Source organism: Mustela nigripes, chromosome 13, assembly GCF_022355385.1.
Source record: "Mustela nigripes isolate SB6536 chromosome 13, MUSNIG.SB6536, whole genome shotgun sequence".
NCBI classification, from domain to species: Eukaryota; Metazoa; Chordata; class Mammalia; order Carnivora; family Mustelidae; genus Mustela; species Mustela nigripes.
In genome coordinates, this window is record NC_081569.1 from 14,384,815 (window position 1) to 14,408,223 (window position 23,409).

General features: G+C 42.7%; 2 long non-coding RNA genes across 3 annotated transcripts in view; one reads left to right on the forward strand and one right to left on the reverse strand.

Annotated features, from left to right (window-relative positions):
- LOC131999080 (uncharacterized) overlaps positions 1 to 23,409 on the forward strand; it is a 286,222-nt gene that overhangs the window by 192,597 nt on the left and 70,216 nt on the right. The window lies entirely within an intron of this gene.
- LOC131999079 (uncharacterized) overlaps positions 16,990 to 23,409 on the reverse strand; it is a 57,144-nt gene continuing 50,724 nt past the window's right edge. Inside the window, exons 3-4 of the long non-coding RNA XR_009399006.1 lie at positions 21,202 to 21,332; positions 16,990 to 20,535 (exon numbers count right to left, since the gene is read on the reverse strand). This is a non-coding gene — a long non-coding RNA (uncharacterized LOC131999079). The remainder of the gene's footprint in view (positions 20,536 to 21,201; positions 21,333 to 23,409) is intronic.

Here is a 23,409-nt window from a genome sequence, read left to right on the forward strand (position 1 = left end):
ATACTGTTTTAATGTCCTGGCTGTTTGTTTTACTAATTTTTTTTGTTGTTTTCTTAGTAGTTGCTCTGGGTATTAAAATCAACATCCTAACTTACTCTAGCAAATTCTTCATTTCAATTTTTGTACTTTTCAACTCTAGAATTCCCATTGGGTTCTTTTTTATAGTTTCTCTCTCTTTTTTTAAGATTTGTTTATTTGAGAGTGTACGTGTGTGTGTGTGTGTGCATGTGTGTGTGTGCATGATGGGGGGAGAGGCAGAAAGAGGGAGAGAGAAAATCACAGGCCAAGTTCCTGTTAAGCATGGAGCCCAACGTGGAGTTCAATTTCACAACCCAGAGATCATGACCTGAGCCACAACCAAGAGTCGGATGATTACCGACCTAAGCCACAAGATGTCCCTAATAGTTTCTATCTCTTTATTAATATTCTCTACTTGGTAAAACATCATCTCATATTTTCCTTTAATTATTTAGATATGCTTTCCTTTAGTTCTCTTAAAGTCTTTGTCTACTAAGTCCAACATCTGGTCCACTTCAGGAATAGCTTCTTTCCCTGATTGCCACCCACTGCCTCCCTCCCCCCTCCCCCACCAGGTGTAAGTCATACTCTCCTATTTCTTTAGAAAACTGGACAGTTTAGGGGAAAAAAATATGATGTGTTACTCTGGAAATACGATTTCTTCCCCTCCCTCTACCTAGAGTTTATTGCTGTTGAAGTTTTTATTGTTGTTGCTGCTTGTTTGCTTAGTGACTTTCTTAAAATAATTTTTTGAAGTATATATTCTGTGTCATGTGCAGTCCCTGAAGTGTCTATAAGTGGTCAGCTCATGATTAGATTTCCTTAAGTTATTGCAATCAATAAGTCTCCCAGCATTTGCCAAGGAGCTCTGAAAAGGGGAAGGGGTACTTACATTGCTCAGCCACATAGCTGGAACTCTACCTTAGCCTTCATTTCCTTCTCACACAGAGACTCAAGGTCACCAGAGGTAAGAAACTGGAGCTTTTGGGGGTCTTTCATGAACATGTACTCAGGCCTTCACTTACATGTGGACTTCTAGATTTTCAAGAATATGTGGAGCTTTTCAAAACTCTCTATGGACATCTCATTACCCAGTTTTCTTTTTTTAATATTTTGCTTCATCTCTTGATGAAGATCCAACTGCTCCAACTGCTATCAGCGACTCAGAGACCCGCCGTGTTAAACAATGCCACTGATAGTTTCTAACAAACACCCTAGAGAAAAGGTTGTTTGTACAAATGAGATTTGAGTCAAGTCAAATAAAGACAAACTGTGAGACAAGTCAAATAGTGACATTTCTCTGGGAAAGGAGACTTTGAGGAGTTTCAAAACCATATTCCTCTTTCAGTGGCTACTAGGTTACTTGTTTTCATAGCTACCATACTTATGAACCTGTTGGTTTTCCAGACTACTACAGAACAGGGAAGAGTGGAATGGAGTGAGGCCAAGTTAAAATACCACAACATTCACCGTCCTTACCATGATTTTGGAATAAACACTCTTCGGATTACTACAAACCTTTGGTTAATTTCCAGAGTTCTGAAAGAGTTGCTTTTAGTGACTGTTGCCAATATTCTTACTGCTTTTATGGAGGAGTGAATTTTTTTATGTCCTCACTCTTCCTTTTCAAAATTGATTTCTCACATATTTTTATTTTTAATCTAAATAATTTTGTATCTTCAAAGTGTGTAATCATGACATGGGTTGAGTCAAAATGTAGCTATGGCAAAGGATGTTGTTCCTTTTGAAGTCCAAAACAGTTGTGAACCAAACCCAGATGTGAGTCACCAGAAATCCTCTTGTAGAAAATTACTTAAAATTATAATATGAAATTTATGAGGATACAAATGCTAATCCCCCAAATATTTGCATTTCAGCAAATGTCTATGGATTCCATATCACATGCAAATATCCATGTCAGTTGCAATGGAAAATCCAAAGATGTAATACACATAGTCTGCTCTGTAAAGACTTGAGAAATACATACATGCCAGAAACTAAATAATGACAAAGATATAGGCCTCCCATTGGTCCATAGGCAACATGAGCCCAGATATAAATAGGACCACAGTAATGATAACAAAAATTGTGTCTTTGCCTCTCACCCTATTTGTGATTTGCAGAAACTCCAAGTCTCATCTTTCTACCCCTTCATGTTTTCCTTCACATCCTAAGTTCTTTAAGAGGTATTCCAGCCTTTAGACCTGGCTTAACCCAAAAGCTGCCAGGTCTAGAGTAGATAAAGAATAAGGTCCAAGCTAATCCTGCTTAGCAGAGGTTTAATGGAATGTACAGCAAAATCCTGGGCTCCATGACATAAAGTATCTGTTTTAATCTCCTCTACAAGCAGGAAATGAATCTTCCTCCAAAAAGTAGTTCAGATTCCTTCTTCATTCGCTTGGTGTGATCTTTGCACTCAGGCTGAGCAAGATTTTATCCCCACTCTCTCCTTGTGAACCTCAAGACTTTAGACAATAATAATCGCTTTATGTCCTACTTGTTAAATGGAGGAGTAATGCCTATACTTGGTTTGTAAATTAAATAAGATAAAATTTTTACATTGTCTGGCCCAGAGAAAATACTCCTGGCATGTTCCCCCGTGTTCTCCAAGCAAACAATCCCCAGCTGGATCATCTGGAGGGGATGATTCTCATCCTGATGGTTCTCCCGATTTGTGAAGACAACAGTTTTGCCTCATTCTTGTCTTACCTCACATGAACCAACTCAGAAAGGCCCTCCCTGACCACCCATCCAAAAGAAACTCCCTGCTAGTCCTTCTCTGTCCCATGCTGAGGGTGACCAGTAATCCCAGTCTGCCTGGAACAAGGGGGCCTCCCAGGATGTTGGACTGTCTATGCTAAAACCAGGACAGTGCTAAGCAAGACATTGGTAGCACTTCCACCATCCTGCTTTTTTTTCTTTTTTTTCCTTTTTTCCTAGTCTTTGTCACTTTTCGGTATTCACTTCACTCGTTTGTGCTCTCGTTTCTTTCCAACTGAAATGGAAACACCTTGAGGGGAGGGACAGGATTTTCTCTATGAGCCTCACAGCTGTATTTGGATGATCTGGGTGCTCACAACATTCCTGGGTACACAGTAGGCACTAAAGAGCTGCTTGTTGAAAGACTGAATGAATTGTTAATTAATTGATTGACTTTTTTTTTTAATGCTCACCCTTCTATTTTCTCAGTTATGCATTCACATAAATGCGTAAGGAACACAAAGTTTTGTATGACACCACAATTCATTTTGTTAAAAAAGCATTTAGTTTGGATATAACGACTGAGCGAGTTATAAGCCCTTGAACCTGTGTGGCAGTGAGAACTTCAGACAGCTGTGTTCCTTTTCTTCTGATCCCCAACAATATAATTAAAAAGGATTCACTGAAATGTAGACGTTTCTACCATTTACCCTGGAATGTTGGCTCTCGCCAATATAACCTAGTCTGTAAATACAAGATTAGCGTCTGTGAAGGGAAAGAGCTCGTTCTGTAAAACTGCATTCAAAAGGAGATCTCCACCTCTTTTTCCATGAGAGAAGACGCAGCATTACTTGTAAGACCCATAATTACCTCAAATGTTCCACCAAGATAGAAGAGCTACAAATGTTAAAACGCAATCTGAGACCACAGCTTTGGACTCGGAGATAAAGATGATGCCCTTTTCCCCACGATCAGTTTACTATATAAATGAGAGGACATAAAGTAGTTTTAGATTTAATTAAAGTAATTGACTGAATTGCGTTTTGTAGTTGTGATTGTCATTAACATTCCTGACCTGCTGTCACAGAGATGTGCCAGAGAATTTTTCCGATGGATATTTATTATGAATATTATCATCAATAAGCACCATCAACATATTAAAATTAATTTTAACTTCTTTATGGAAGACTGGAAAGCGCACCCAGCTGCTAAAAACCATCCGTTCTAAATCATTCTTTATCGATTCAACATGGCTAAACCTCGAGTACAACTAAGAGGGAATTTTATGTGTGTGTAGGCAAGTTTCTATAGATAGATAAGATATTTCATTTTATTTTAGATCTAACTCTGGTTATATTAATCACAGAACCATATTTTCCCCGAGCCCTGGGATTCACTTGCTATTCCCAGCGCTGGCTGGGCCGTCCTCACGCTGCTTTTCTTTATGTCCACGTGTGTACTAAGCGACACATGGACGTTTGGGCTTATTTTGACTGCTTGCAAAGAGCTTAATAAAAGACAGGCTTGGGTGCATCAAAAGAACTTAGTCCACAGGTGTTCTGAGCTGGGCTAAATTGTATGTAGAGCAAACAATTAAGCGCTGGAATTTGAGACTCTAAATTGTATCAGTTGAGCACCTGTCCCGAAGGGAGGAAAACACCTTTCATTACATTACCCGCGGGCATGTCGGCTCTGGGCTGTGTAGAGTTACAGCAGATCCTATTCAGGCACGCTGGCTGAGATGGGACTGCTCCTTCCGTGAACCCTGCCAGGGGCTTCAAGTTGAACTCCTTCAGAGAGTATCTCCATCTCTATCTCCATCTAGCCGTGCCATTCGCAGCGCTGGCCTCTCCGTATCTCTTCCTACGCTGATCACTTACTGAGCATCCGCTCGACGCCCGGCGCGGGGCAAGAAAGGTTTTCAATGGGGCACTGCGTCTCCTTTCACCCAGCAACACTACAAGGCTTCGAAAGGCTAAGTAATGGGCCCTGGGTCGTGTAAGAGTCAGTGGTAATATCGGGATTCAAAGCCGGGTGTGCTGGACTCCAGAATTCCTGTCTTGATCACCATGCCTGGGTGGACGGCGCTGTCCATGCCAACGTGGAGGAGGGGTTTCACCCCCTTTATCTTGGCTTTACTTCTCTTGCCTTTTCCTTGTCAGAGTTGCTCGGCCTGTGGACTTCTCACATTTTCTTCATAATTCTGCCTGAATTTCATCTTTCTTTCAAACTCTCTCTATATAAAATATATATTTAAATATAATATAATATAATTAATAATTATTATGAATTATATATTTGCATTATTGAATATTAAAATATTAAATATTTTATTAATATTAGGTATTTATTAATATTTTAATGTTTAATATTTAATATTAAATATATTAAATTATATATTTGTGTATATTTATATTATATATACATATATGTGAGTGTATATATATACATATACATATATGTATATATATATATTTGAGAGAGAGCAGAGTAGGGGAAGGAGCAGAGGGGAGGGAGAAGCAGATGCCCCATCAGTGCAGAGCCTGATGCAGGGCTTAATCCCAGGACCCTAGGATCATGACCTGAGCCAAAACCCACAGTAGGTCACTCAACCAGCGGAGCCACCTAGGCAGCCCTTGAATTTCATCTTGACACAGAGGGCTTCCCCCCACCTCCCCAGTGATCTGTCCCTGCTTCCTACTGGGATTTTCTTACAGCACATAGCACCACTCGGGGTATTAGAGATGCATTTGTTGACTTGCTTGTTTTCTGCCTTCTCAGAGAGATTTGAGTTCCATTATGATAAAGATGCTTGGCTCTTGTTACCTTTATATAGCACAGCGGCCCGTAACCGTGCACAGCACATAGTAGGTGCTCAATAAACACTAGTGAATGAAAAATATATATGCATATACATATTATTCCTTGCTCTTAATTCACATGTATTTACTACGGAAAACCACAAAAGGTCCCTCGACGTGTTATTTTGCTGAATTATCACATCATAGACAATCATACATCAAGATTCAAGAGAAACTTCACCTAAAGCAAATGAACCACTGATTCTACCCAGCCTCTGATTGGAAGCCGCAGGTGATCTGATGTCCTGGTGTGTAGACCAGGCCAGCAAGTCAGCCCCAAGCAAGCACCAAACACCTACCTCTTCACACAATGCACCATATTTGCATTGAAGCAGAAATAGGATACATTGGACTAATTCCTTGTTTGCTGATGGGATTTACTATTAAAATCCGGGTGGACCAGAAAATCCAGGGAGCCTGGCCGTTAGAGCCACAAGGCTTCCATCTCCAGGAGGAAGACGTTTCCTTGCTAGGCAAAGGGTACACTCAATAAGCCTCTTTGGATGCCAAATATCAGAAGATTCAGAAATGTTGACAGCCTGGAACATTGGACAGGTGCAGTCACCATAATAAACAAAGGGAGAACTGTTTTTGCTGTAGTAAATTATGATGGCGACACTGGGTGTGGTAATAGCAGCTGACACGTATCGGTTGTTAACAATACGTCAGATATCCTACCTGCTCTCATTCAATCTTCACAGCACCTCCAACGAGGACCAAGTTTATTATTCCTATTTTACAGATGAGAAAACTGAGACTTACAGAGTCTGGGTAGGTTGCCCACCATCATGCAGTCGGTTAGTTGAAATGTGACTGACATGATTGCTTTATTCCAATGCCTGTGTTCTTTATAATTTCGCCTTTCAATGTAAAAAGCAGGCCACAAATCCTTTCGAGAGAATTCTAACCTAATTTTTGTGACTGCAAGGATGGAAAGAGTAACGTTGTGAGCATAAAAGGGAACAATTTGAAGCAGTAAATAAATACCACATGGTCCAGCTTAAAAATGCTTTAAAAGTGAGAAAAAGAGCAGTCTGAGCTGGGATTATCACAGAGGGCTTCACGAAGGAGGTGACATTTGAGTTGGATATGCTTAGAGGGAGAAGAAAATGAGGAGTTCTGCAGAAGGAGAAAGAGCATAAAGAAAGCCATACCAGGAGAAATTCAAAAGGTATGTTTGGGGTTAAATAGACCAACCAGGCAAAAGTGAGAAGCTTACCCAGAGTTGTGTCGCCCAAGCTTTTCATCATGGTGATCATGGCTGTTACGCACAGAAAGGGATTTGATGTTAACTGTGCTTGGAAAATGCTAAGTTAAATGAAATTTTGCAGGACTTCTCAGAGCCTTGAGTGAGGTTAATTGCATTGTGACTTTCAAGGAGAGGATGGCATTATAATGCTGGATTTGTTTTACCAATTTATTTGACTAGTGGACCGCCCCCTCCCCATTTCCCTACAGAGCCCTGGTTAACATCTCACTGAACTGGGTATTCTGTGGAACCAGTTTGGGAAGCTCCACTGTGCAAACACTATGGGTCACAGGACAGGGAAGACTGACAGGCACCATTCGACAGAGGGCCTTGTTACTCTGTTTAAGGAGGTCTGTAGCTATCGCACTCGGGAGCTGATGAAGCCTTCCAGACCTGGACATATGAGCAATTGTTCAAGAAGACTCATCTGGAAGCAGAGGAAAGCATAAGACCCAGGACAATCAAGGAGAATGACTATGTGGTCCAGCTGTGAGGTCATGAGGGTCCAAACTAAAGAAAAGAACCTTCAACCATTCCCATCATTCCATTTTCTTGTTGCCAATTGTCCTTGTGCACTCATCAATTTCCTGAGGTTGTTTGAAAACCCATGGCCATGGGCAGTAGGGAGAAATGGGCATCTGGAGAATGCTGTTTGGAGGTTGGGAGAAAACCCCTGCAAGCTAATCTGATCATATCATTCCTTTAAAACCCTTCCATGACTCCTTGTTTCTCTTACTATTCAAGAAAAAATACTGCCCCAGCCTACAAGGGCATGCCCATTTCTCCATCCCACACCTCATATCGGTCTCCCCTTTGCCCATATTCCCAATGGGACAGCAAGGGCCATCCCTCCATGGACACATCATCTGTCAGCCCAGCAAGGTCAGGAATACGGTGCTTTTACTTATCCCAGTGTCCAACACATAGTAGGAGCTCCCTAATTATTGTTGAGTGAGTGGATAGATGGACAGCTTATCTACTGAAACAGATGTGGTGTGTTCTAAGATTCTTTCTGGCAGATTCTACCAACTTCCAGACCAATCCCCCAATATCAGCTTAACACATTATAAAATAAAACCTTTCGAGTGTATATATAACTTTTTCTGTTTGACTTCATATCTCACATGACCTCTCATGTTTCTGTGAGTCAGAATCTCCAGCTGGCAAGGATTCTATTTGTCATTTTTCCACAGGCAGAAACCCAAACACCACAATCCCTGGTCGCTTTATCCATTTTCCCATTCACAGATCACCCCACGGGAGGCATCGTCGAACATCTTCCACACATTTACATTTAATGTCTTGCCTTCCCTTCCTGACTGCTAACACCTGTTGAATTATGAAGCCAAGAGTGTTTCTGCTCAACATCCTTACCTTTCCTTGAGCAAAATTTCAGGGGGAATTTGAATCAGGAAGGTGACAGCAGATACTTGCCCCCGCCTCAGACTCCCCAGGAATAGAGACCTTCCTTACTGAGTTGCTGTGCACAGATTAAACCACACCATTTGCTTTCCACATTTTGAAAGAATATTCAAGATCCTCAGAGGCTTCCAGGCTTAGCCTAAACTATATTTTTCTTCTTGTCTTCTGACTTGGTCTCTCAATGAATATAGCCTGAGTTGTAAGGAGTTTCAATGTCTAGAATCAAATATTATTTTATTTTTACTACCATTTTTCATTGCCCCAAGTCTTTTACTACTTTATGCAGTTGCTCTCGCTGCTCACCTCCTCCTCAGACCAGCCAGTCTGACGGTTCGACTTGTGTAGGGCACCTAGACACCCATTCGAATTTTGAAGGGTGGGGGTGGGATGACATTTGGACATTTACGCCATGAAGTCAATTTTGTTGCTACTACTCTTTCTGAGACATATTTGTGGAGACCAATGAACGCTTTGAGTCCCCTTCTGAAAGAAACTTTGTCCTTATTTTTTAAAATGCCAGATAAGGAGACCTTGTTGACTCAGTCAGTGAAACATCTGCCTTCAGCTCACCGTCATGATCCCAGGGTCCTGGAATCAAGCCCTACATCGGGCTCTCTGCTCAGCGGGGAGCCCATTTCTCCTTCTGCCTTCCCCTCAGCTCATGCGCTCTCTCTCTCAAATAAATAAATAAAATATTTTTTTAAACTCCAGGAAAACCCAAGGATAAAAGGTATTACACACAGATCTGAACACCCTGCTGGGCCTAGAAACATTTCTCTGCGATGCTTCCAGAAGGCATTCTGCCCTGATGATTCAGCCCCAGGCACACAAGGGCCCCCGCACCCCACCTTTCACAGCTAGAAAATATTTCTCTGCATCTCTAGGCTAGCACTTAGGCCAGAAGTAGGGAGAGATTGTCACAGAATACAATCAGCCTGCTGAGCCGTCCTCAGGTGTCGTTTACAGAGTTTTGTCCCAAGAATTGTCTAAAATGACCTATCTGGCCACCCTCTGCTTTCCCTTTGTCTCCAGAAACCCCTGGAATGTTCTCCAAGATGCCTGGAAGTAAAATCAAAGTTCTGCTCCTTGGCATACGCTGCCCAACAGTGGTCAGTCAACATTGTCACCTGTCTTTGGACATGGCCCTGAGAAGTTACACTTGACCTATAGGTGAATTGTAGGTTATACGTAATTACACTCGTGAGCCAGTGTCAGTCATAAACCTTCCTATTTCACTCCCAAATACCGTGAAAACCCTTAAGGGAGTCCTCTGATTATACTGTGGAGGTTTGTAGGAACCAACGAGGGTAAATAATTAGACTATATTTTTAATTAATATTGCAGTGCCTTCTAGCGCAAAGATATTTAAGATTACGATCGTATTGGAGTAACAGTAAGTGGAGAAACAGTCTTGCTCTTGATGAAGCGAGGAAGAACAAAGAAAGTTTTGTCAGACTGACAAAAATACCCGGCAATTCTGGCAATCTTATGTCAAAAGTTTCTAGTGTGCTTAAAGGAAGTTTTCAATTTAGCTAATGCTCTGTTTGCCAAAATGAATATTGGTCTCTATTACCAAAAATAAAGCCAGAGAAAATGAAAGGCAGGTACTGTACATTTCTAGTTGGCATAACTGGAAAACTTTTTGTAATCATGTGAACTTTATGGAAATAAAAACAATTAACACGGATTTCATAATGGGCACCATTTCAATTTTTGTTTCATTAAGCTTCATAAAAATATAGACTCATGAAAAAGCCAGTTCAATTAAAATGTGGACTTTCCATTATTTTTAACACATTTTACCTAGTTTTAATTGATGAAAGTGTTACATATTTTGCCAACCCAAGTATTTTTCACACTTCTTTAATTCAAACCAGCTTGATTTTTGCAATTCAAATAGACAAGTTATTATTTGGCATTAACTGGAAATCAAATAAAGCAATAGTAAAATTTATTAAATAGATCACAATGCATACATTATTTCCTAAAGAAATTTATTTTATACATTCAAAATACAGCAAATCAATTTCTGTTTTACCTTGGCTAATCCTTACAACTCCTGAACGAGGAAGATACTAAGATTCTATAAATATGACTTTACAAATGAGAAAAACCAATCCAAAGTGACCTTACTTGCCCAAGGTCATACAGCAAGTGCTAAGTCCAGAATCCTAACACAGGTAATCTGAACACTTGTGTATCTTCTGTAGGCTTAAGATAATGAGCTCCTTGAGCAAGGGTTGTATCTTTCTCTTTCTTTACTCGTTTATTTTATATATATATATATATATTTTTGTTGTTGTTCTTGTTTGCTTGCTTTTCCCTGTGCACTATTCCTGGACAAGGCAGGTGTTAGTATATATAGTTAATGTTTTCTATTCAGCTTTCTATTCAACATAGCTCTCTACAACATGCATTGCTATACATGTATGGTCAAGAAACACTTAATGGGCACTCTACTGACGCCTAAGACTCCGTTAAGTAGTCAAGGGTTATCTGAAGCATAAAGATAAAATTATACTCATGCATATCTTGAGCTACAGAGTAGTATCTCCAACTGTGGATGTGTTGACCAACTCTATCTGTAGGTCTTATAGACACCACAATTCTATCATATCCCAAATTAATTTTTTCATCTTCTACTCAAAATTTCTATTCTTCACCAAACTTCCCAACTAGACCCCGGGGAGTCACGCACAATTTTTTTTTTTTTTCATTCACCCTCATATGGTCCAGAGTACCTATTCTCCCTGCCAGTTATCTTGCCATTCCATTTCCTTCTTTACATCTTCAGTGCCATAATTCTGACCCTTATTTTCTTTAGCCCAGAAGATTTTAACAGCTCAGTTACAGGTCAGCTTGTGTCCAGCCTGTCACAACTGGCTTTCTTCCTCCCAGGTGCCCCAAAGCTTCTTTTTAAAATAGAAATAGCTGCCCCTACCTTAAAAAAGTATTTTCCACTATGAGACCCAGGGAACCCTGAAAGCACCGTGAATAGGAAAAGACAGATAGGTTTAAGGCAGGCTCTTAGAAATTTATAATGCAGAGTAACTGAGTAAAGGCTCTGAGAAGTCCTGTAAGGAAGAACCCCATCCAATAGCCTAACCCACTGTTCCCTATATCTAATGAAAATGCATTTATTTATTTTAATTGGTATTGTTTTCACAGACAATACTAATTAACATCTCGAGGAACCAGCATTCTTCCCAGCATAGCTTGCAAAAAGACCATCCCACCAGATAAATTAGTGGTAAGGACAGCTCTCCTCCATTATCCACCACCTCTCTCGACCAATTACAGCCACGTTCATGGGGTAATCTTTCCAAGGCGATGGCATACTCTTTGTCAAGGTAAACACGAAACTCTTTCAAAAGAGAACGCATTTCCCCCAATTTTTCAACCCAAAGAAGTCTTCCTAACAACTTCAAGACCAAGCTAAATAACGTCACCAGCTCCCTAAAGCATTCCTCCAGTCGCTCCTTTGTGCTCTTCTGCTGTGGACCATCCTTCTAAAACTGCATGCATTCGTTCACAGTTTGACCTTCCCTACAAGGTTATTAGACCCTTTTATATTTGCATCTGAAGTACCTTGCACCGTTTCTAGGATATCGTGGAAACTCAACAAATGGGGATTGAAGGTAGATTTCACTGTCTGCTCACCCAATAGCTTACAGAGAGTAGGTGTCAATGCCTGTTTGTTATCAAATGTCTCAAGAGAGGTCAAATCGACTTTAAAGAACCTGCCACCTGGAGGGATTACAGCTGAGACAAAGGGATTTTCCCACGGGTCGTGTGGCTCTAACTCAGGCACTCTAACTAGCACCCGTCAACTAATCCAGCCAGCAGAATGCTCATTCCTCCCTGCCCCCGACTTCACGAGCACCTGCCCCATCTGTACTTCACTAGAAGGGGATATTCTTCCCCCAGGGAGGAAGAGACAGACTTTTCAGCCCCAGATACAACTAACCGATGGAAGGCACTCGTGTGCACAAAGCAAAAGGCTGGTCACCTCATCTGCAAATATCTGGTACCCCATGGCTCCAAGAATTATAGCAACTTCCTTACTACTCACTGGCAGGACACGATCCATTGAGGAAAGAGTCTAGCTCTTCTTCTCTAGCTCCAAAGAAGTAAATTTCCAAACAGTTGCGTCCAATCCTTTTCAAGGATGAGGCAGATCTGGAAATGACTCTGCGACTTGCCAGCTCAACAAACCCTTTCACCTTTTGCCACAGCCCTGTTCTAGTCTGTCAGATGAGGATAAATGAGGCAGTGTTTGAAACCATTGGACACCTTGCTTGGCACCTGGCGGGGCCATCAATAAAAGTGTATTACATTTGATTCTGCTTCTCCCGAATTTTACACTTTATAAAAACAAAAAGAGGAACCGCTTACATGAAATTAATAACCCAACTCAAAAATCTATTACTAAGTATATTTTGGACAGATCTATTTGTCTCTGCCACTCTCCCTTTTAAATTAAAATTAAAACACATTTTTTAAAAAGCCCTCCTCGTTCAGCAGAACAACATGCAGAATTACGCCTCGGAGCCACACATCTTAGCGCTGACTCAATGTATTGCACAAAGTTTAGCAACATGAGACCCCAATGTCTTTAAGGTAAGGCCTGAATAGAGCACGTGCATGGCGTATCAATGATTTGATCCTGTTGTCAGAGAGTTAGAAACTGTGGTTGGAATCTCACAGGACACAAACGTTTCTTTCACAAGATTGGGGCCTTCCAAGTTATTTCCCATTGTTTTGTGAGGGAGTCAAAGGCATGAGGCAATTTAAACAAGCTAGACAGGGAGCAAGCCACAGCTCGCACTGGGGACTGGACCAAGTCACACACAAAGAAAGCCTACGCCTCTGTGTGTGTAAGGACAGCAACCCCCAGGAGCATGCGCTCTCCCAGGCTTAGAGTTAATGAGGCCATTGGTTTCCTCCTTTTCCTTCCCAGAGACTATCATGATCAATTTGCATGATGATTATGGAAAAAATTAAAACACTATTCCCAAAGATCAAGTTAATAAAGGCCTCTGAGACTTGGAACGTCCTGGCGGAGAAGGGTATCTATTTCACTGAAAGGGGGACAAGCGTTTGAGATGAGCTGCTGTTTAGGGCAATGAAGCAATGGTGAATTCCTACCCCCCCCCTTTTTTTAATTCATAGCGTCTTACATCTCGATTAGACCTCTCTCCCTTAAGAGCACATCACGAATTTAATACAGATTCAGAGAGAAATCAAAAGAGTGGGGGAGGGTATCCGAATAAAGGCAAGACAAGTATATGAGTTGGTAGAATCCTCTTGTAGCTGAAAAGCCATTTGCTTTTCCGTGACAGAGCCCACATTTCTAGATTCAAACTGAAAAGCATCCATTTCTCCTTTGATGCTTCAAGCCCGCCTCGGAGATAGACATTGAGAGCAACCCCCCTCCCTCCTGAGGAGCCCCAGATCTGCCCTTGCTACCTCATTGAAGGCAAGCGCCTCACCGACAGACCAGTGCCTCATTCAGTTCAGTTTTTACCCTGTTCCTGTCTTTAACGGGGAACTGGATCCTGCTTTTTCCTTCTAGGGAGTCTTGCATTTTCTGCTCCATAGAGAAAGGGTGGAGCCCTCTTGACAGTTGGCTTGGAGGACGACACCCATGAAAACGGTCCCTGTCCGACCTCCTCTTCTGACAGCATCTCCACTTTGTAGGCAGTCGTGGTCAAAGGCCCAAGGGATTAAGAAGAAAACATAGGAAATGAGCAAGTTCTACTTGCTTAAGATGGTTCTTTCTGGTATCACTACAAAATGGGACAAAATAAAAATGCAAGACAGAAGGGAATACCTGGGTGACTCAGTCAGTGAAGTGTCGGTCATGGGCTCAGGTCCTGATCCCAGGGTCCTGGGATCAAGTCCCTAGTCGGGCTTCCACAGGGAGCCTGCTTCTCCCTCTGCCTGCCGCCCCCCTGCTTGTGCACATGTTCTCTCTTTCTCTCTCTCTTTCTGACCAATAAATTAATAAAAGAAATCTTTTTAAAAATGCAAAGCAGAAGACTGTGCAGTTCCTCCATCTATTATGGATTTCACTTTTAGCATCCAAACTGTCTTTATAGAATTAGCAACAAGAAAAGCAGTGAAACCAACAAACACTCGATATCACAACTAACTTTCCCTGCAAATCGTTCTCAATGTCTCTATTCCGTCCCCCTTTCCCAATGGTGGGCAAAGACATACATCTCCTTCCTTAATAATTTGTGTTACTATTTCTCCTTGCTTGTCTCTAATCCATACTACTGTGGATACCCCATAGTTCATGGTTAAACACACACACACACACACACACAACCACCTGTAACGGTTTAGGTCCAGTAAACCCAGAAGGAATGAAATACTATATTCTTTATCTACAATGGACTCTGAGAAAGAAATATTTTAAGAGAAGAGGAGAGGCACCTGGGTGGTGCAATGGGTTAAGCATCAGACTTTTGGTTTCAGCTCAGGTCATGATCTGATCTCAGGGTTGTGAGATGAAGCGTGGTATTGAACCCCACATTGGGCTCTCTGTTAAATGCAAGTCTGCTTAAGATTCTCTTTCCCTCCTGGTCTGACTGTCCTACTCCCACTCTCTTTCTGTCTCTAAAATACACAAATACACCGGGGGGGGGGGGGCAAGGATACTGTAGTGGTGACTTTTACATTTTAACAATGTATCCATGACATCTTGCCAATGACTCATGTGGCTCTTTGCAAGTAGAAGACTGCCCTTCTTGGCACAGCAACGGCTATAATAAATTGGGTTGAAAATCCTTACCCAGTACGCACGTTGTGCCCGGCACTGTGTGAAGCGAGATCCAGCTTCCACCGGCCGAGGCCAGCACCTGGCACTGGATACACCCAGCTGGAGGAGAGGTAGCCTTTTTTGTCATTCATCTGTGCCAAAGGACACAGTTTTCTGATAACCATATTTTGATTAGGGGAGCTCGGGGCTTAGGCATATAGGAAGCTTGTGATCTGACAGCAGTTAATTTAGTGGCAGGTGACATAAATTAGCCAAAAAGCAGTCTTTATGGGTCAAAAGTACATAGGGGAGTGGCCATCATTTCCCCTTTATCGTTTATAGATCTATTCCTTGGGGCAAGCAGAGAGATGCTGTCCTGTTCAATCCTCTAAAGTCTGAGGCTTGTTTTCCAGATGAGGAAAACAAGGCTCCCAGAAGTGAGTCACCTTCCCCCACTCTGACCATCCAGCAGCTAATAAGTGACCCTCAGATCCTGTTCCTCCCCCAGGTAGAAGGACCCAGAAGAACAAAGCGGGGGAGGTCTTATGGGAAAGTGTGGTTTTTAGCATGAATCTCTAATGCCCGGATATTAGGCTCTCCAGAAATCTTTGTTGAGCTGAACTCAAGAGGGAAGACCGGAGAACCAGATTTTTTTGAGCAAGTCTGGGATATCGCATGCAAGGAGGGGCTTGCTCTCAGGGGGACCTCCCTCACATCACTGTGGTGTCCACCCTCCCCCCCCCACCCGCTCCTCACTGTCCCGACATCAGTCCAGGGGGGCAAGGACTCTTGTTTCCAAGTCTCACAGGCAGGAGCAGGTTCAGTCTCACTGACGTCTCCCCTAGGGCCTGCCAGTTGGCCTTCTTAAGGTTCACTGTCATACCTGTGCAAGAGACAGGAAACCTCTTGAGGAAAACTTCCCATCCATCTTCCTGGTGGTCTTTCATTTCTTTGCCAATAAGGCGATCTGCCTCACAACACACTTCGATATATTTGACGTCTGTCATAAAAGCCAGGTCAGGCATATCTGTCTTCCGTTAAAATAAGCCATGGTACCGAGCCACTTCCTCTGCTGTTAAGGCCCCACCAGAAATAATTATTGACATATTGTCCACACGTCCAGCCAACCCTCTTAACAGGAGCCATAAATTACCGGTCCTGGTTTCCTGCACTCCTAGAGGGAAACCAGGTAACACTTACAGGACCAAAACGAGACACCATGATATTAAAACATGAAGGGAACACTGTGGCTGATGTGACCAGCTTTAAAGGAATACCTTCCTCTAACATCTTTCCAAAGTTGTGATTGTGGCAACATACAGGCGTTTCTCTGGGATGAGGCATACATTTTCTCTTAACACTTTACCCAGATGATGCTTATGGGCAGGCAGTGCAGAAGAAAGCAAATAGAAGTTTCCTGAGTAGCCGTGATTTCTCTTTACACTTCCCATGGCTCGTCTTTCGGGAATGCTCCTTATGGGGAGAATTCTAGGACACTTGGACTCTCGGCACATAATGTGAATGTGAGAGGGAAGCCGCATTCGCTTCTCATTCCCATTGCTCCCTTGAGAGGCACCCCCGGAAGGAGCAGGTCTCAGGTCCCCCATAGACCTACTACTTGGAAAACTTGCCATAAGATTATGAAAATCACTACTATGCTCAAATGTGTTCTAGTCCCTTTGAGCCTCTGCGGGCCAAGTACACACGGCAAAATATATACCGCTTCACCCTTGGGGAAAGAATGTAGACGTATATACCTCTCCCTGCTGATCAGGAAGGAAGAACAGAGATGACTTTTATGAAGGAAAAAGGAGTCTAGAAATGCATGTGCCAACTTTGCTGTATTTTTGTTGGGGCAAGGAAGGGGGACTCCTTTTTGACGATGCTTTTGCAAATGTTCCCACGGGGAAAGAATTATCAGGAAAGCGATGTTTTAGCAGTTCCGCTGTCATACATGGAACAAAACAAGTTAATCATGACCAATGTTTTACTAATGGCACATAAAGTGGGGGTGTCCAGGAGGAGAGGGGTTGATGCCTAAGAAAGCAAAAAAGAGCTAGAAGTGTTCTTTATTGGGCCTACCGGGGTGGGTAGGCTAAGAAAACATCCAAAGATCCACGGTAAGAAACTTTGTTCTCTCTGCAGACCCAGACAGGGCTTTTAAGAACAGAGGAAATGTATGGCAGGCAGGAGAGAAACCCACAGATACCAAATAGTGGACACAAGAAAGTAGTATTTCTGGCTGGCAACGTTCTTTCTGGGTCCTTAGTCTCACCCAACTTTTGAATGGATGCCAGACATTTTTATTTGCACATGCATACCCTCTTGCCCCACGTTAATATGAGAAATCGACTGTCTTGTTCAAACTGGAATAAATTGTTGAAAGAACTGTAAGTGCGTAAGTGTCTTCTTCAGAATCAGGAAACCATCTATCATTTGGACTTTGAGTCGGAGCATTGTAAAGAAAAACTTGTTCTTCACGATGATGCTGCTAAACTAGGAATAAAGAGTGTTGTTGAGAGAGATGTTTTTAGCAGGATCTGGGGGAGAGATGAACTCTACGAGAGGCAGAGGAAATCGCCAATTTCCCGTTGTCCACCCCGCTCAACTCAAACCACCCCAAACTGTCAGTGGATGTGCATTGAGGGGAAGCAGCTAATTTGATGACCAGGAGGAACACGGATGCTTGAGGATGTGAAGATAAGAGTAGGGCAACCAATGTCACCAACTGCGGGCAGATCCGTTGCAGAAGTCAAAAAGCATCAGTCATGCCAAATGACTCAGAAGATGGGTCTTTAACATTCCAAACTAAGGGTTTCCAAAGGAAAGAGTAGCTCATTTTATGGCGAGGAGGCATCCATGTCTGCACGCAAGTGGGAATTCGGCTTCCATTCCTGGGTTTGCGCCACACAAGCATGTCACTGTCACCGGTTAGCTGGTGGTGTGTCACAGCGCCGCGGGGTGAATGGCTGCGAAGAGGCAGGCATTCTGAGACTGAGAAGGGCCTATGCTCACTTTCCCCTTCATGTGCAAAGGACCTTAACGGGATGACTGCACTGGCTTCGGTGCCAGTGACAATGGAAGTCATGCCAGGAAGGTTGTTCATTCTGCACCATAGCCACAGGGCAACTGACCCACTATAGAACATTAAGTACTTTTCACATCAAGACCTTGGCATGTTGCTTACTTTGGGGTTTGGGGAGGGGAGGGGTCCCACTGAACATCATCTACACACAGTGGATGTGTTGGGGAAGAATGATCCCCCTTCTCACCAGATTTTGACATGTCACCGGATGCCTATGGAAGGAATGGGGGACTCTTTCCGTAGGACTAAATATAAGCCAACATATTGTTTGCCCTTGGGAAATGGCTCGCCTCCACTAAGTGGGCCAAGATCCCAAAGGATTGCTCTGGGGCTCGCTGCCCGTGTGCAAAGAATGAAATGATCTCCCGTCCATCAAGGATGACTTCTCGTTTCTGCGATCTGCACAGAAACCCCAGCCCGCCTCCTTCCATGGCTGCGACTGTGATTTTCCTTTCATCCCAGGCAGCATAGAAAGCCAATGACATGTGTTCAGGTTTTATGCTAACAAGGTCCTTCCCCTCGTCTCGCTGATATTTAAACTCACTAAGACCACACACTTCTACGGTGCTGTCCTCATCTGCCTAAGCCCAAATCCATGCCCGTGGGTGAAGAACTGGATACTACTACCCCGATAGCTGATGATAATATTTCTGCATCCATTGTTAAGCTTCTTAAGTTTGTTCTTCACTTTGGGAGTACTTAGCATATCTTTTGCTAAAAACCATACTGAGTGTGCCTTAGGTAAAGGAAGATTTGATACGACGTTCACGGGAGATTATCTCGGACTAAGCTGCCAAGCGGACATCTCCGCCTCGCTCAGCCGGGCTCTCTATAAATGCACCTTTATAAACCTCTCAGGGGTAAACTGGGTCACTTGATGTTGTTTCAGAACATCTGGAAAATAGTCACTGGGGTGGGGAGGGCTGTAAAAGCTCTTCGTGCTCAGGCTCGGGGGAGAGAATGAAAACACGGGTGTGACACATACCAAATGATTCTAAAAACTCCACTGGTTTGTAAATACCCCAACGGCTCATTATCTGCTTTCACTTCTAATAAGAGGGCTTCAGCAAGGTCTCGGAGTTCAGATACGTGTGATTCCTCCCTCCCACACGAGCTGAAACCTCCCTTCTTGGCCGTTTTCCGGCCATCGACCAGCTAACTGTGGCTGAACGGAATATCCATTTTCTGCACCTCCCCAGCGTGAGCTCTGGAGGACCAGAGGCAAGCAGAGGACCGAGCCCCTGGAAGCAAGAGCCCACAAGCAACCAGCAGGTGTCTGCATGCCCAGACGTGGCACTGTGTCTACCTGCATCTATTTCCAGATGAACTGCACATGTGACCATGTATTAAAAACAGCCAGCAAATGGCCCTTCCTTCACTGGCCAGGGTACTTCTGTGTCTACCTGCATCTATTTCCAGATGAACTGCACACGTGACCATGTATTAAAAACAGCCAGTGAATGGCCCTTCCTTCACTGGCCAGGGTACTTCTACTGACGTAGAGATTTAGACATTTCAGGGAAGAAGGGTCCTTCCTTAAAGCGTCTTGAATTCCAAGCGGGGGATTTTCTCAAGAGATTGAGGAATGTGTCCTATGGTTCTCACTTGCTTTAAAATATTAATTAAGAAACAAATGAGAGATTTTCCTGTAGGGGTGTGCTGAGAGTTGAGCCAACTGGCCCTTGATGCTAGCCATATTGCCCTCTCCTCCTGGTTTAGCACGGGGCCAGGCTGTTCATTCAAATTAAGACAATATGCTTGTAGTGATGAGCTCGTAAGAGCCATCTATCTTCCTTTTGTGATCTGGCTCTCACTGAGCTGAAATGAAGCCATTTCTTCTGCCTGTGGCTGATTAAACACAGAGTCGGTCCACATCTCGGAGGAGGCTCTAACGATTCTCTGCAGAGCCCGTGTCAGCCCAGCCCGCACCTGTAGGCTCTTCTGCTTCTGTCATAAACCAAAGCATCTGTTTCAGAGGGGTGGTAAGTTTCTTTCATTCCAGGTATCACTCTGGTCAGACCTAAGGTGTCTTATTGGGTCCAGGAGGCTGCCTGCCCTGTTACCACGGGTAACAACTGGTCCCCAAGGAAGTCTTGGTCCCATCAAGAGTGAAAAGGATGCAACTTTGGGCAAAAACTTGTGCCCTTGCTAGAAGTCTCCATGGCTCACATCCTGTGGTCTTCTTTTAATAAAAGCAGGCCAGGAAACGCCAAGGGGAACCTTTGAAATAAGGCAAACCTTTATTCAGTAATTCATTTATTCTTTTTTTTTTTCACTCATTCAGTAAATCCTCATCGATACTCGCTAAAATACTTAACTGCCGTTGTGAGGAGTATTTCAAATAAGAAGGAGTTCAGGGAGTATGTAAGAAGGGGCCTGATGTTTTCTAGGGTTTAGGAAGATTACCCTGGGGAGGTGATATCGGAACCAAGACCTAAAGGACAAGAAAGAGTAGTGAGTTAATAAAAAGATGAGAGAGTATTCTCAGCCAAAGACAGAGCATATTCAAAGGTCTGGGGTAGAGGGGTGAGGCTTGGCCCATTGGAGCCCAGTGAAAAGGAAAATGTCCAGAGATAAGGCTGGTTACATGGTAGGGACCAAATCAGGCAGGACCTTTAGGCCGAGTTAAGGAGTTAGTTTGATCCCCAAAGCTTGATTGGAACCAATATTGTTTAAGCAGGAAACTAAAATGAATCACTTTCTACCTTTTACTGAGAAGGAGCAGTGTTGTACTGTCCTTGCCAGGCACTGTACAGATTTGTTATTTATGATCTCCAGTTTCCAGTATTTTTTTAGGTGGCTATTTTTAGCCCCACCTTACAGCTAAAGAAACGGGCCCAGAGAGGGTAAGTGACTAGCCAAGATCACACAGCTGACATGTGGGGCCAGGTCCTGGCCAGGCCAACCTTACATCCAGGTTCTTTCCCTTGCCACATGCTGCCTTCCCACACACAGAATGAACACTCACCTGCTAAACGTTGGTGACATTTATGTAACATTACTTTTTCTGATTGTTTGAGAGAATTTTCTATTTAATGATAATATTTCAATAATAAATAATAGCTCTATTTAAATCATAATAGAATTAAAAATAGAATACCTTGTCATCTTAGAAAGGAATCCTGGTGCCAAGGTCTTCAGTTAGTACCGTGCAGCAGCTAAAAGCCAAAGGTCTGGAATTAGACTGAACTGGGTTTAAATCCCAGCTTGTCTGGTTACTGATGGTGTGATCTAGAACAGGTGGATACAAATGCTGAAGTTCAGTTTCATCCTTTCTCAGCAAATATATTAGCATCACGTTCACTTGGTTGTTGTTTTAAATAAGATAGTTATGCAAACCAAGTTTCTGAGATGCTCCATCACAGGCCACTCTCATGACCACCTCCACCACCATCATATTCTACATCACCATTACAGTTGTCATGGTCATTATCATCATCACGGTTAGTTAACTAATTTACCATGCTAGGGGAACATCAAACATGCCACCTCTTTCTCCTAGCGTGTGCTTCTTGGCCCGTTGCAAGGGCATCGCTCATTCCCCTGCTCTCACATGATTGAAAGGGAGGCACCTTCATGCCTAGCAGGGAGCTGAAGACCACATCCACCCAGTAAGTCACACAGTAATTAAGTTCAATAACATTGGGAAAAGGACGTAAAAGAATTCTAAAAAGACCAAAACAACTTTGCAAAAGGAGATTACTTGATGGAGACGGGTGGATATGGGGCATTTAAATAAAGAGCCGTAACAGACAGAAGGACTCTGTTTTGCCTTGAAAACGGCTTATTTGTCTTGAGAGATCTTCTAAATTATGCAAGGCTCCAAATGGATTATTTTTCACCAGGAACAAAGAGTTTACGTACGAATATTATATAAACAGCAGAGAGATGTTTCTATATGTGATGCAAGTTCTCTAGCAAAGTATCTCAAATATCTAAATCCGGAAAGATATCTGGGCGAAGCCATCTGCTCCCTTGATGGTTACTAACTAACACCATGCCCCTCCTGATATGGTAACCAGGTTTACATAGCAGATTCACAAAAATTACTTTTTAAATGTAACAATGCTGGAAAAGCCACATGTCCAGTGATCAGGACATATGTAGCCTTTTATAGATGCTAGCTATTGCAGTAATACAACAAAAATACTCAAGATTGAACAGTCTTCCCACCCCCTTATCTTTACTTAGATACAACTGACATATAGCATTGTGTGAGGTTAAGGCTTGCAACATGATGACTTGATACACACACATATTGTAAAATGATTACACAATACAGTTAGTTAACACCTCCCCATCACATCACATAATTACCTGGCTTAGGGGAAAGGGAATATTTAATATCCATTCTTAGTAACTCTCAAGGGCACAATACAGTGTTGTTAACTATAGTCACCATGTTGTACAATAGATCTCCAGAAATTGTTCATCTTATAACTGGAAGTACTTATCTTCAACTGATGTAGTCCCATTTCTCCCAGCCCCCCACTCTGTCTCTATGAGTTCAGGTTTTTTAACTTCCACATATAAACGAGATCATATGGTATTTGTTTTTCTCGTCTGACTTATGTCACTTAAAACAAAAAGTTTTTCACTTAAAAACAGGTGCCTTCAGGGTCTACCCATGTTGTCTACAGAGGTAGGATTTCCTTCTTTCTGGTGGCTAGGTAATATTTATGCTACTGTATCATTTCTATTTTGCACATTAGAGTCTCAGAAATATATATATATACACAACTTTTTTATCCATTCACCCATAGACAGACACTTAGGTTGTTTCCCTGTGTTGGCTGTTGTGAATAATACTCTATTGAACACAAGTGTGCAGAGAGCTCACTGAGATCCCTTTGGACATATATCCAGAAGTTGGATCGTCAGATCATAAAGTAGTCTTTTTTTTTTTTTTTTAATTTTCAGTGGCGCATCCAAATGGTTTCTGTGCTGTTTCTGCCAACTGACATTTCCACCAACAGGGCACGGGGGTTCCCTTTCCTCCATATCTTCCCCAACATTTGTCACCTCATCTTTTTTATAACAGCCCCTCTAACAGGTGTGAGGTAATGACATTATGATTTTGATTTCCATTTCCCTAATGATTAGTGACATTTAACACCTTTCAACGTACCTGCCAGTCATTTGTCTTTTTTTGGGAAAATGTCAATTTAAGGTCTTTTGCCTGTTTTTGTTGTTTTTTTTTTTTCAGTGTTCCAAGATTCATTGTTTATGCTCCACGCCCAGTGCTCCATGCAATATGTGCCCTCCTTAATACCCACCACCAGGCTCAACCATGCCCCTCACCCCCCTC